Source organism: Delphinus delphis, chromosome 2 (genome assembly GCF_949987515.2).
Source record: "Delphinus delphis chromosome 2, mDelDel1.2, whole genome shotgun sequence".
Classification (NCBI taxonomy): Eukaryota; Metazoa; Chordata; class Mammalia; order Artiodactyla; family Delphinidae; genus Delphinus; species Delphinus delphis.
In genome coordinates, this window is record NC_082684.1 from 84,717,896 (window position 1) to 84,732,612 (window position 14,717).

The 14,717-nt window shown below is 42.9% G+C and overlaps 1 protein-coding gene across 2 annotated transcripts in view; it reads right to left on the reverse strand.

Annotated features, from left to right (window-relative positions):
* DNAJC17 (DnaJ heat shock protein family (Hsp40) member C17) overlaps positions 1-14,717 on the reverse strand; it is a 38,488-nt gene that overhangs the window by 13,625 nt on the left and 10,146 nt on the right. The window lies entirely within an intron of this gene.

Consider the following 14,717-nt stretch of genomic DNA (forward strand, 5'->3'; position numbering starts at 1 on the left):
TATATTAGTAAAAATTAGCAAAAATAAGCAAACATAGCCACCAAGATTCTCTTTTATATATTCCCCACACATAAGGGAAGGCAGAGCACAAAATCCCAGAAGCTACCCTCTGCTTCCTGAGGCCTTGCTCTCAGTTCTGCCTGCACACCTTACCTACTGCTCAAACCTCCTGGGAGGAGGAGCCTCTAGACCAGAACCTCTACCAGTAGCTAAGAAGACTGGCTTCCCAGGCTTCCCAGAGGGAACCAATAAACACTTCTATCCAAAGTGTGCTAAATAAGGGGCTTCGGAGGCAAGCAGCCAGCACCCCCAGGGGAGGGCCTGTGGGCAGGTGCCTAACTCTACTCCCACCTCCAGAGCTAAGGAGGGCCAGGAGCCACCTAGCCCAGGACCTCTGGGGTGTGCTGCCACCTGCTGGGCCACGCCTAGAAACACACCTTCACCTGGCAGGGCAACCAAGCCCATCTAGCTCTCCTGGCTGAGCCTGAGGAAGCAGGAACCACTCCCAGGACAGGCTTTGAGCAGAGAGGGTGTAGATGTGCTTCCCTGCTCCCCAACCTTCCCAACTGCTCGCCTATGTTCACCTCCCACCCCAACCTAGGTCTTCACCATTAAAAAGAAATGACAACAATAACAAAATCTAGCTTTTTTCACTATTAAGAAATAATAATAAGGGAAGGGGAGGTGATAGTTTTATATATAGTCTCACACTTGGAATGTCATCTTTACTCTTTTTTTTTTTTTTTTGCGGTACGCGGGCCTCACTGTTGTGGCCTCTCCCGTTGCGGACAACAGGCTCCAGATGCGCAGGCTCAGCGGCCATGGCTCACGGGCCCAGCCGCTCCGCGGCACGTGGGATCTTCCCGGACCGGGGCACGAACCCATGGTCCCCTGCATCGGCAGGCGGACTCTCAACCACTGCGCCACCAGGGAAGCCCTTGTTTTGTGTTTTATAATTCATTTTATATGTTCTATATCAGAAGATTGGTTTTTTTTTCTCACTTAAACAGGAAAACAAAACTGTTCAAACAAAAAACTAATTATATAATAATGGGAAATACTCTACATATATTAATTTGCTTCCTTATCAATTCTCTTTCCAGAATGTGTTCCTTTGACATATGTCTTTAACTGTCTCAACAAACTTTATTTGAAGCAATAGTACAACTGGACCTAGGTCACCTCACTCCCTGTCTGGGTGGACCCCCATCTTACCCCCACCCCTCCAGCCTCCCACACTCCCAACATCTACAACCAAACACAACTGCCCCAATCAACTTGATGTATCCTGGACCCCTATTCCCTCAAGGCCTGACTGGGCCTCCATTTCCAAATCACCCTTTAAAGGTGTAAGGGGTTGAACATTCTGTGTTTCAAGAACCTATTGGAAAAATTTACCAGTCTCATGAGTAGGGGGAGAGGTGAGGCCAGAAAGTCAAGGTCAGGCTGGTATTCATTTTTAGAGAGGAATGTCTAAGGGTAGGAGGGGAGCTCTCCTACAGCCCTTCAGTACAGCACCGAATCTACCCTACCTCCCAGGTCCACTCATGGAGCAGCTAGGATATGGAGGGGCTGAGCTGGAGCTGGGGATACAGAGGAAAATCAGGAATTTCCCTGACACTGAAGAGGAAGGACACTGCTTAGCAAGGAAGATGGCTATGAAAACAATGAATTACACTGAGGTTGTAAGATGCCTGTAAGAGAGGGCCCTAAGAATGGAAACAAAGAGAAAAGAATGGCTAATTTTAGCCCTGAGGGCCTCACAGAGGAGGCAATATCTGAGCTGGATCTGAAAGGTGAGTAACAGTTCTCCAAGCAGGGCCAGAAAGGGTATTCAAGACAGAGGATGTGGAACAGCCCAACTTCTCTTCAAGCCCCAGACAAGCTTAGAGAAGAAATATGTTTTCCTTTACTGAGGAATAAGTACTGAGAACAGAAAAAGACATGAAAAAGGAGAGACGTGGTTGCAATAAAACATGGGAATAAAAATAATGTTTTTGTCAAAGAATATTTTGGTTAATTAAAAAAAAAATTCAACCAAAGAAAAGTAATAGAAGAAAACCAGGAAAAGAATAAATTCATACCAACAAGTTTTAACACACAAACTTGGGGTGAAGAAATGCTAGGGAATGAGAGCACACATGTAGGCAAAGAAATGCAAACTGGGCTGAGAAGAGGAGAAAAAGATTAAAGTTAACTCAGGTATGATACTGAAAGTACAAGAAAGTTAACGTGATTCATAAGGTATGTGTAATTCATAAAACACAGAGTAGAACAATTAGAAGGGAAAGCCCCACAGTGCATATGAGCAGGGCGAGATGTGGAGAGCCTTCTGAGTTCAAAAGTAATGAACCAGGATGAATGACTGAGGAGGCATTTGGGGTCTCCAAGCCCAAAGAACTTGAACCTCAAAGTTCTCTGTGACCTAATCAAAGTTTATTGTAAAGCACAAAGGCAAGATTAATGGAACATATAAGCATGGCCAAGAAACAAATAGTAATAAATGTAAAACTTCAATGTATAGTAAAAAGTATTACACTGAGTGAAAAAAATATACACAGTGAAAAAAAAAAGGTTTTAGCTCTTCATCTCAAACCATATACCAAAATAATTCCAGATAGATAAAAAAACTAAACACAAAAAAAGAAACTAAAAGAACCTAAAGAAAGAAAATGATGGTAAAGAAAGAAAATGATGGGACTTTTAATCTGCTTTTAGGATGGGGAAGAAAGTCCTAAGCATTAAAACAAGGGAAGGAATCACACATGCATGCACACACATGCATACTTATACAAAATGAATGAATTTACAAATGAAAAAATTTTAATTTCTCTAAGTAAAAAATCATAGACAAAATTAAAAGATGAGGGATATGATAACAGAGAGAAGTATGTGCATGAAATATGACACACAACACAGTCTTCACTATGCAAAGAAATCATGCAGAAAAAGACAAGCAAGAAAAAGACAAACTACAAGAAAACAGAAAGAACATGAAGAAACAATTCATAGAATATAAATGGTTAATAACAAGAAAAATGTGCACAGCAAAGGAAACAATAAACAAAATGAAAAGAAAACCCTCAGAATGGGAGAAAATATTTGCAAATGAAGCAACTGACAAGGGATTAATCTCCAAAATATACAAACAGCTCATGCAGCTCAATATCAAAAAAACAAATGACCCAATCAAAAAACGGGCAGAAGACCTAAATAGACATTTCTCCAAAGAAGACATACAGATAGCCAACAAACACATGAAAAAATGCTCAGCATCACTAGTTATTAGAGAAATGCAAATCAAAACTACAATGAGGTATCACCTCACATTGGTCAAAATGGCCATCATAAAAAAATCTACAAACAATAAATGCTGGAGAGGGTGTGGAGAAAAGGGAACCCTCCTACACTGTTGGTGAGAATGCAAATTGGTACAACCACTATGGAGAACAATATGGAGGCTCCTTAAAAAACTAAAAATAGAGCTACATATGACCTAGCAATCCCACTCCTAGGCATATATCCAGAGAAAACCATAATTCGAAAGGATGCATGCACCCCGATGTTCATTGCAGCACTATTTACAATAGCCAGGACACAGAAACAACCTAAATGTGCATCGACAGAGGAACGGCTAAAGAACATGTGGTACATATACACAATGGAATATTACTCAGCCATAAAAGGAATGAAATAGTGCCATTTGCAGAGATGTGGATGGACCTAGAGATTGTTGTATATACTGAAGTAAGTCAGAAAGAGAAAAACAAATATCGTATAATATCATTTGTATGTGGAATCTAGAAAAATGGTAGAGATTAATTTATTTGCAAAGCAGAAATAGAGTCACAGATGTAGGGAATAAACTTATGGTTACCAAGTGGGGAAAGGAAGGGTGGGATAAATTGGGAGATTGAGACCGACATATATACACTACTATGTATAAAACAAATAACTAATGAGAACCTACTGCGTAGCACAGGGAACTCTACTCAATGCTCTGTGGTGACCTAAATGGGAAGGAAATCTAAAAGAGAGTGGATATATGTATATGTATGACTGATTTGCTTTGCTGTACAGCAAGAAACTAACACAACATTGTAAAGCAACTATACTCCAATAAAAATTAATTAAAAAGAAAAACATGAGGGATTTCCCTGGTGGCGCAGTGGTTAAGAATCCGCCTGCCGGGCTTCCCTGGTGGCGCAGTGGTTGAGAGTCCGCCTGACGATGCAGGGGACACGGGTTCGTGCCCCGGTCTGGGAGGATCCCGCATGACGTGGAGCGGCTGGGCCTGTGAGCCATGGCCGCTGGGCCTGCGTGTCTGGAGCCTGTGCTCTGAGGCGGGAGAGGTCACAGCAGTGAGAGGCCCGGGTATCACAAAAAAAAAAAAAAAAAAAAAAGAGTGGCTGGGACTTCCCAGGTGGTCCAGTGGTAAAGAATCTGCCTTACAATGCAGGGGACGCAGGTTCAATCCCTGGTCAGGGAACTAAGATCTCACATGCTGCCGGGCAACTAAGCCCGAGTGCCACAACTACTGAGCTTATGCGCCTCAACCAAAGCCTGCGTGCCACACACTACAGAGCCCACACTCCCTGGAACCGCATGCCACAACTACAGAGACCACCTGCCCTGGAGCCTGCACGCCACAACTAGAGAAGAGAAAATCCACATGCCACAACTACAGAGAAGCCCACGCACCACAACAAAAAGGCTGCACGCTGCAACGAAAGATCCCCCATGCCTCAATGAAGATCCTGCATGCCACAACTAAGATCCGATGCAGCCAAAAACAAACAAACAAACCACAAGACCCCTCTATATGCTGCCTACAAGAGACTCACTTCAGGGGCTTCCCTGGTGGTGCAGTGGTTGGGAGTCCGCCTGCTGATGCAGGGGATGCGGGTTCGTGCCCTGGTCCGGGAGGATCCCACATGCCGCAGAGCGGCTGGGCCCGTGAGCCATGGCCGCTGAGCCTGCGCGTCCGGAGCCTGTGCTCCGCAGTGGGAGAGGCCACAACGGTGAGAGGCCTGCGTACCGCAAAAAAAAAAAGAGAGACTCACTTCAGATGTAAGGACACACACAGACTGAAAGTGAAGGGATGAAAAAAGATATTTCATGCAAATGAAAACCAAAAAAAGCTGGGGCAGCTATACTTATATCAGACAAAATGGGCTTTAAGACAAAGACTGTAATAAGAGACAAAGAAGGTCATTACATAATGATAAAGGAGTCAACCCATCAAGAGGATATAACATTTGTAAATATTTATGCACGCAACACAGTAGCACCGAAATATATAAAGCAAATATTAACAGACCTAAAGGGAAGCATAGACAGCAATACAATGATAGTAGAGGATTTTAATACCCCTCTTTTGTCAATGGATAGATCATCCAGACAGCATATCAATAAGGAAACATCGGCCTTAAATGACACATTAGTTCAGATGGACTTAACAGACTATATATATAACACTCCACCCAAAAGCAACAGAATAGGGGCTTCCCTGGTGGCATAGTGGTTAAGAATCCACCTGTCAATGCAGGGGACACAGGATTGAGCCCTGGTCCGGGAAGATCCCACGTGCCACGGAGCAAATAAGCCCATGCGCCACAACTACTGAGCCTGCACTCTAGAGCGCGTGAGCCAAAACTACTGAGCCTGCATGCTACAACTACTGAAACCTGCATGCCTAGAGCCCGTGCTGTGCAACAAGAGAAGTCACTGCAATGAGAAGCCCATGCACCGCAACAGAGTAGCCCCCACTCGCTGCAACTAGAGGAAGCCTGCACACAGCAACAAAGACCCAATGCAGTCAAAAATAAATAAATAAAATAAATAAATTAAAAGAAAAAAAAAGCAACAGAATACACATTCTTCTTAAGCACACATGGAACATTCTGCAGGACAGATCATATATTAGGCCACAAAACAAGTCAATAAATTTAAGAAGACTGAAATCATATCGAGCATCTTTTCTGACCACAATGGCATGAAACCAGAAATCAAGAAGGGAACTGGAAAATTCAAATATGTGGAGATTAAACAACATGCTACCAAACAACCAATGGTTCAAAGAAAGATCAATGAAAGCAGCTAAGCCCGTGCACCACAACTACTGAGCCTGCACTCTAGAGCCCGCGAGCCACAACTACTGAGCCCGTATGCCACAACTACTGAAGTCTGTGTGCCTAGAGCCCATGTTCCACAAGAGAAGCTACCTCAATGAGAAGCCCGCACACTGCAATGAAGAGTAGCCCCCACTCACCACAACTAAAGAAAGCCTGCGCACAGCAATGAAGACCGAACACAGCCTAAAATTTAAAAAAATTTTGTTTAAATAAATTTTTAAAAGTTAAAAAAAAAATAAAGAAGAATTAATACTAATCCTTCTCACTCTTGCAAAGAATAGAAGAGGAGGACACATTTCCAAACTATCTTTGCAAGGCCAGCATTATTGCCCTGATACCAAAACCAGACAAGGATGCCACAAGAAAAGAAAATTATAGGCCAACACCCATGATGAACACTGATGCAAAAATTGTCAACAAAATATTAGCAAACAGAATTAAACAATAATATGTACATTAAAGGATCATACATAATGATCAAGTGGGATTTATTCTAGGGATGCAAGGATAGTTCAACATCCACAAATCAATTAATGTGAAACACTATATTAACAAAATGAAAGATAAACATCTTATGATCATCTCAAGAGATGCAGAAAGGCATTTGACAAAATTCAACATACATTTATAAAAACTCTCGACAAAGTGGGTATAGAGGGAATATACTTCAACTTAATAAAGGCCATATATGACAAGTCCACAGCTAATATCATGCTCCATGGTGAAAAGCTGAAAGCTTTGCCTCTAAGAATCAGGAACAAGACAAGGATGCCTACTCTACCCTCTTTCATTCACCATAGTACTGGAAGTCCTAGCCAGAGCAATTAGGCAAGGAAAAGAAATAAAAGGCATCCAAATCAAAAAGGAAGAAGTAAAGCTGTCATTATTTGCAGATGACATATTATATATATAGAAAACCCTAAAGAGTCCACCAAAAAAAATGTTAGAATCAAAGAATTCAGTAAAGTGGCAGGATACAAAATCAATACACATAGTGCATTTCTAGGCACTAACAATGGATGATCAGAAAGAGAAATTAAGAAAACAATCCCATTTACAATTTCATCAAAAAGAATAAAATACCTAAAAATAAATTTAGCCAAGGAGGTGAAAGATCTGTACACTGAAAACAAAAAGACAATGATTAAAGAAGTTGAAGAAGACCAAATAAGAGGAAAGATATTCCATGCTCATGGTGTGGAAGAATTAATATTGTTTAAATGTCTTTACTATCCAAAGCAATCTATGGATTCAATGCAATCCCTATCAAAATTCCAATGGCATTTTCACAGGAAAAAAAAAAATCCTAAAATTTGTATGGACCCACAAAAGACCCCAAATAGGCAAAGCAATCTTGAGAAAGAAGAACAAAGCTAGAGGCATCATATGTCCTGATTTCAAACTATTTACGAAGTTACAGTAATCAAAACTGTATGGTATTGGCATAGAAACAGACACCTTGATCAATGGAACAGAACAGCCCAGAAATAAACCCACATATACAGTCAATTAATTTACAACAAAGGAGCCAAGACTATGTAATGGGGAAAGGACAAAGAAGCCAAGAATATGCAATGGGAAAAGAACAGTCTCTTCAATAAATGGTGTTGCGGGGAGGGGAGGGATAAATTAGGAGCTTGGGATTAACATACACACACTGCTGTATATAAAACAGATAACCAACAAGGACCTACTGTATAGCACAGGGAACTCTACTCAGTATTCTGTAATAACCTACATGGGTAAAGAATCTGAAGAAGAATGAATATATGTATATGTATAACTGAATCACTTTCCTGTACACCTGAAACTAACACAACATTGTAAATCAGCTATACTCCAATAAAAAAATTTTCCCCAATAAAATTTTAAAAAATAAAAAATGGTGTTGGGGAAATTGCATTCCCCATTTTGCATTTTGCCACATGCAAAAGAATGAAACTGGATTGCTATCTTACCCATACACAAAAATTAACTCAAAATGGATTAAAGACTTGAAAGTAACACCTGAAATTATAAAACTCCAAAAAGAAAACATAGGGCATAAGCTCCTTAACATTGGTCCTGGCAATGATTTTTTTTTTTTTTGGATTTGAGAGCAAAAGCAACAAATGCAAAAAATAAACAAGTGGGACTACATCAAACTAAAAAGCTTCTGCACAGCAAAGGAAACCATCAACAAAATGAAAAGGCAAACTATGGAATGGGAGTAAATATTTGCAAATCATATATCTGATAAGGAGTTAATATCCAAAATATAGAAAGAACTCATACAATTCAATAGCAAACAAACAAACAAAAAACCCCAAAAACAAAAAACAACCTACAAACAAACAAACAACAAAAAACCCAATCTGATTAATAAATGGGCAGAGGATCTGAACAGACATTTTTCCAAAGAAGATATACAGATGGCCAACAGGTACATGAAAAGGTGCTCAACATCACTATCCATCAGGCAAATGCAAATCAAAATCACAACAAGATACTACCTTACCAAAAAGACAAGAGTAAGTGTTGGTAAGGATGTGGAGAACAGGGAACTCACGTGCACTATTAGTGCAGCCACTATGAAAAACTGTATAGAGATTCCTTAAAAAATTAAAAATAGAACTACTGGGAATTCCCTGACAGTCCAGTGGTTAGAACTCTGAACCTTCACTGCCAAAGGCCTGGATGGATCCCTGGTCATGGAATTAAGATCCCACAAGCCGCACGGCATGGCCTAAATAAATAAATAAATAAATAAATATTTTAAAATAAAAAACAGAACTACCAAATGATCCAGCAATTCCACTTCTGGGTATTTATCCAAAAGAAATGAAAACACTAACTTGAAAATATAATGCACCCCCATGTTCAATGCAGCATTATTTACAGTAGCCAAGACATGGAAACAACCTAAGTGTCTACTGATGGGTGAATGGATAAAGAAGATGTGAGATTATACATATACATACACACACACACACACACACACACATATACACACAGATAGACAGATATACTCATTCAGCCATAAAAAAGGAAATCTTTCCATTAGACAATATGGATGGAACTTGAGGGCATTATGCTGAGTGAAATGAGTCAGACAGAGAAAGACAAATATCATATGATCTTATTTACATGTGGAATCTAAAAAACAAACAAACAAGTAACAACTCATAGATACAGAGAACAGATTGGTGGTTGCTAGAGGCAGGCAGTTGGGGGAGGGTGGGGGGAGCAAAATGTCAAAATGTACAGACTCCCAGTTATGAAATATATAAGCCATAGGGATGTAATGTACAGCATGGCAACTACACTTAATACTGTACTGTTTATTTGAAAGTTACTAAGAGAGTAGATCTTAAAAGTTCTTATCACAAGAAAAAACAAATTTTAACTATGAACAGTGATGGGTGTAATTTACTTAGACTTATTATGCTCATCATTTCACAATATATACATCAAACATATCGAATCATTATGTTGTATACCTGAAACTAATATGTTATATGTCAATTATATCTAGAAAAACAGGGGACTTCCCTGGTGGCGCAGTGGTTAAGAATCCGCCTGCCAATGCAGGGACATGGGTTCGAGTCCTGGTCTGGGAAGATCCCAACATGCCGTGGAGCAACTAAGCTCGTGCGCCACAACTACTGAGCCTGTGCTCTAGGGCCCATGAGCCACAGCTACTGAAGCCCGCGTGCCACAACTACTGAAGCCCCAGCACCTAGAGCCCATGCTCTGCAACAAGAGATGCCACAGAAATGAGGAGCCCGTACACCACAACGAAGAGTAGACCCCGCTTGCGCCAACTAAAGAAAGCCTGTGTGCAGCAACAAAGACCCAACACAGCCAAAAATAAATAATAAATTTATTTTTAAAAATAAAAAAACAAAAAGCAAAAAACCAGGGATGTTGAGCTTCTTTCAACTATTCTAAGCTAGGAAGTAGCATGGTTCACGGAAAGAAAGAAGGCTCTGGAGTCTAACGTGTTTTCAAATTTTGAATCTTCTGCATACTACTAGCATGACCTTGGGCAAATTACTGGATCTCACTCAGCCTTAGGTTCTTCAACTACGAAGTGTGGGAAGTATCCCATACACATAGGGCTGTTGTGAGGATTAAAGAAAATAACCCATGTGAAGTACCTAACAAAAACCAGGCACTCAATATAAGGTCCAAACCTCTTGTTTATCCACTCCTGAGAGGGAGGTAAATTGTGACACCAGCCCAGGACAATGCCAACCTGACAGGAACTCCAGGGATGGACATGGGTCCACAATGGGCCCAGGTGAGTCCAGTATGAATTCTTGAGGTGTACAACAAGGCTGGTTTCAGGTCTGCTGGGGGCAGTTCTAAAATTCTATCCTTGGTTAGCCCCCAGGGGCTCTGAACTACTCTCATTCAAAGTGTAGGGGGTACGGGTAAGTAGCCTGAGATCTTCCAGAGTGGCCATGAACCAAAACCCAGCTGGCCTAAGAATGCTGGCCAAGTGTGTCTGTCCTGATTCACTAGTTATTACTATGGTTAGCTGCTAAGCCTGCCCTGGGCAAAGCCCACTGCTAGGTTTTAGCCTCGAAGGCCAGTTCTGACTTTGAACCGGTTGGCCTGGAGTTTGGTGTTTTGTGTTACAAATAAGACTTCCAGCTTTGCCCAGCCCTCCTGGAGTGACTGGTGCCTGAAGAATTTCTCATCATGTAAACACAACTCTCCTACAGCAGGCCTTTGAAAAGCTTCCGTGTCGATATTGTTTATTACGAAATATTCTACCTTATTAGCTAGCAGCTCAAGAGGCTGGATTCAGGGCAAAAAGATGCAACAATATTTTTCTTAACTATGATAAGTTGGGAAGGAAGAGGAACTTTCAGAAGAACAAAGAAACAGTAGGCCCCTACATGTAATGATGTGAGAGAAAGACAGGACCATCTAATCCCAGGCATTCGGGTTGGCAGCTCCTCTATGAAACCGAGTCTGCAAGTGCTGGGACACCTAGGCAAGGTTGAAGCAGCCACTGGAAGGTGCCAAAAGCTACTGAATTGTCTTAACACTTGCAGTTTTCCTTCCTTACCTATAGGTTTCTCCTAAATCCCCAGGTTTCCCTAGCACTTGGAAACATTCATTTGCATTTCCTGAGAGTTCACAGAAAAGAGCTAGGTGACAGTTGAGGGGCCTCTCACCCAATGCCCCCTGCCCAGACTATGGTTTTTCAGAGGACCAGGCTGTCTCCAAGGCTCAGCCCCAGAATAACAGAGATCTCAGATGAACATAAGCTCCACGAGGACTTTAAACTCCAATTTGTAGAAGTGTGGTCTTCCTCCTGATGTCTTTCTAAAATATTACTCCCTTTCCCCATCCTAGGACACTACTTGAATTTAATCTGTCTTCCATATCTCAGGATCATCATTCAGAACAGAAACTACTGAACAGTACATGTTCAGATGCTACTGAGGGCAGAGTCAGGCTTTCCCTACGCTTCCTTAGGTGGTAATGATCTTAAATTCTACTCTTTTTATAGTTTCTCTATCTCCTCCCCAGTCAGCCTCTACTAGACTGTGCCAGATGCCAGCCTGTCTCTGGAAGTGCTTATAATCTGCTGTTTCTTTTCTGGTATGGTCTGGAAAAACAGATAAACTGGTTATGATTGTGCCTCAAATGAGGGCACACAGGTACAGGAAATTATGGGGGTTCTTACGAATAAAGGGAATGTGCTTTAGGGGGCAGGGAGTTTTGCCTATCCCCAGGGGCCAGAACTGTGCACTGGACAGCACCTGGTACTCAGTAGGCACACAGTAAATATCTATTGAATGAAAGGGGCACATGTCCATTTGTTCTCAACCAAACACAATTAGGAAGCCTCAACTATGTCAATTACTTCAGGCCTATTGAAGAGCAGAAGGAAGTGGGTGCTATCCCAACCCTAGGAGACCTTCCCACACTATTTCATAATTTCCCCTTCTACCTGCTAACACTTCCTTTTGAGAAACTAAGCCTGGAAAAGGGAAGAAATCACTACCGCAGACTGATAAGAGAACTGCAGTGGGAACTAAATGTTATCCCCCCAGAGCCCACATCACAGAGGGGAATAATGAGTCATGAATTAGCAGCCACCCACTCAGCCCTTCCCGGAGCTCCATAACTGATTTCGCCACTCACAGCAACCTGAGCCCAGAACAGGGAAAGGAGCCTGGAGCTGGGTCTCCCGCCATCTCCACTGCTTGGCGCCAGGCACACAACAGGGCCTCTGACAATCCACCTGCCTTCAGTTTCACCTCTTATAAGGAATGAACTCCTGACTCACACAAAAAAGCCAAGCACTAAGGGGTCCAATAAATATAAAATAGCCATCATTAAACTTAAAAGAAAAGTGCCCTACATAGAAGAGATCATTATTTTTTAAAAGGCTGCTATCCTTTCTTATAATAAAACTTGGAGCCAAGTAAGCAGTACAAGTAATTAAGCCCAGTTCTCAAAAGCCAGACTCGTAGGTCAGACTCAGATACGGAGGGCACACAGGGAGGTCACTCTATGTGACAACAGGTACTGAATGAACAAACCATGCCAGTGAATCAGCTAGGAAGCCATTACAGGCCCAGTTCCAGGCATGGGAACAGTCAGTAATCTAGGCCTGGGCAGTAATTTCTCCCTAAGCCTGGGGGAGGCAGACAGTTCCCTAAGCCTGGGGGAGGCAGACAGTTCCCCAACCCTGTACTAGCCACAACACCAGAGGTTATGTGACTGCCTGATGTCATAGGCAGGAAGTAAACCACAGAGCTCTAGGCACTTACCTGGAAGTCCCCTCTGCCTAAAAGATTGGCCACTTTCATTCCTTACAGCCTGTGGTCCACACTGCAACAGCACTACATAGAAATTCCCAAATTCCTGCGGAAACCAGACTGCTCCAAAGGCTCTGAGCAAGCAGGGTGCCAGCCACACCTCAGACCAGCACCCTTAGTTCAACATTCCCAAAATGTGGGCCTGCTGGTGGTAACGAGATGCTGGGGACACCCGGACCTCACACCAACATCTCTTGTAGTCTGCTAACCACGGCCCACAGTCCAGACTCAGGACAGTGACCTGTGCAGCCTGAACCAACTGAGATCATGCACAGGGCCTGGGCTGCTTCTCCCCATATGTTGCCCCTATGCACCCTAAAGGATCTGGATCCCCAGCCCATCCCTGAGGTCACTCTTCTGGTCCTCGTACCCCTCGGGCTCTCACCTCTGGGTCCCCCTTTAGCACTCCTAGTATCCCTTCCTGGGCCTCAACCCCTTCCCTGCCCTCCTTCTCAGTCCACTTCCCCAAGCCAGCTATCCACCTGGCGCACAGTCTACAGCCCTCCTCCTCCTCCAATGCCCCCTTCTCTCAGGCCCCGCCTCTCCCTCCCACCCTTACCCTAAGCAGGCTTACATCATGCTCAGACTCCAAAATCCTCACCTGCATTCTTCTATCAGGTTGGAGTTTCCCACCCCTCAGATCTGTCAGATACCCTGGGTCTGGCGGCCCCTCACCTCTCCCCACAGCCTGCTGTCACTCTTAACCCCTGGAGACCTGGGTCCCTACCCCCAAAGCCACTCTCCTCTGCCCAGGTGCAGAACTCTTTCTCTCTGGGCCCTGGTACTCCCTACATCTCATTCTTTTTTCCCCTTAACACACTGGTTTCCTTTATAAACAAATTATATTAGTAAAAACAAGTGAGTCAATTTAGAGAAAAATAATAATAACCAAATAACAGTATTCAGGAACAGCAAAAATAGGGAAAGCAGCTATGCAAATGGAGAATATTTTGAATTCTACCTTAGCTGAAATGAAAACTCCACTGTGGTAGTTTTAACACAAATTTTAACATACTTCCTCAAGTTGTCCGGGTCGGCATAATACCCTTTGAGCTCACCCAGGTCGTGCAGCTTTACCCACAGAGTCAAATCTCTATCTGTGTCACAGATGGGAACACAAGGCTTTCTGGGGCCCGCAGACCCATATCTTGTTACCCTAATTGCTCCTGAGGTGTGAGTCATGGAAAACAGCTCTGAAATAGGAGTAGAAAATGCAGGTTTGGGCAGGCGCTCTGCATTTACTAGCCACCTTATGCTGGGCAAATCAAACTCTGTCAGTGTCAGTCTTCTCATCTATAAATTGGAGCTAATAGTCCTTGCGTACCTCACACTCTTGTTTTTTTTTAAATTAATTTATTTATTTTTGGCTGTGCTGGGTCTTCGTTGCTGTGCACAGGCTTTCTCTAGTTGCGGTGAGCGGGGTCTACTCTTTGTTGTGGTGCGTGGGCTTCTCACTGTGGTGGCTGCTATTGCTGCGGAGCACGGGCTCTAGGTGTGTGGGCTTCAGTAGTTGTGGCACACGGGGTCAGTAGTTGTGGCTCACAGGCTCTAGAGCGCAGGCTCAGTAGTTGTGGCACATGGACTTAGCTGCTCCACAGCATGTGGAATCTTCCCAGACCAGGGCTGGAACCCATGTCCCCTGCATTGGCAGGCGGATTCTTAACCACTGCGCCACCAGGGAAGCCCCACACTCTTGTTTCTTTTTTTTTTTTAAGTTACAGATGCTTTTTTTTCTTTTTTTTTTGCGGTACGCGGGCCT